A 1,008-nucleotide genomic window follows, 5' to 3' on the forward strand; every position below is an offset into this window, starting at 1 on the left:
AACTGGAACGCTCAGCATTGCTGTTGGGAATACAAAATGGTATAGCCACTTTAGAAAAGAGTTTTGTAGTTTGTTGTGAAGCTTACCATGTGATCCAACATTCCCCTCCTGGATATTTACCCAAGTGAGATGAAAACTTCTGTTCACAGAAAATCGTGTTTGTGGATGTTTCCATCAACTTTGTTCATAATTGCCTAACTGGAAAGAATCCAAATGTCCTTCAACTGGTAAATGGGTAAACAAACATTGGTTAATCTATACGATGGAATGCTATACAGCAGTGAAATGAAACAAACAACAAATACATGCAACAACATGGATGAATTTTTTTTGAGACAGAGTCTTGCTCCGTCACCCAGTCTGGAGTGTAGTGGTGTGATTATGGTTCACTGCAGCTTTGACCTCCCCAGCACAAGCAATTCTCCCATCTGAGCCTCCCGAGTAGCTGGGATCACAGGAGTGTACCACCACACCCAACTAATTTGTTGATTTTTTTATAGAGATGAGGTCTCACTATGTTGCCCAGGCTGCCTTGAACTCCTGGGGTCAAGTGATCCACAGCCTCCCAAAGTGCTGGAAATACAGATGTGAGCCACTGTACCTGGCCTTGGATGAATCTTAAATATAGGTATGTGAAGGAAGCCAGTCACAAAGGCTATATGCATTATGATTCTGTTTATATGACTTTCATGTATATGCCTTTTTGGTAAGGCAAATCTATATGCACAGAAGAAAGATAACCAGTTGCCAGGGATTCTGGGTGGGGAAAGAAGTTGACTCCAAAGATGCATGATGAAATTGTGTTTTGCAAGATGGAACAGTCTATAACTTGATTACTGTGATGGTTGCATGATTATACATATTTTTCAATACTCACAGAACTATACACTGACAAAAGTGAATTTTACTCTGTGTATCTTATATTTATTTTTTTTAAGTTTATGCTTGACCCTGAATGGGGACAGAAAAAATAAATTAGGCCAAGTGTGGTGGCTCACCTGTAAACCC

This window comes from Saimiri boliviensis, chromosome X, assembly GCF_048565385.1.
Source record: "Saimiri boliviensis isolate mSaiBol1 chromosome X, mSaiBol1.pri, whole genome shotgun sequence".
NCBI classification, from domain to species: domain Eukaryota; kingdom Metazoa; phylum Chordata; class Mammalia; order Primates; family Cebidae; genus Saimiri; species Saimiri boliviensis.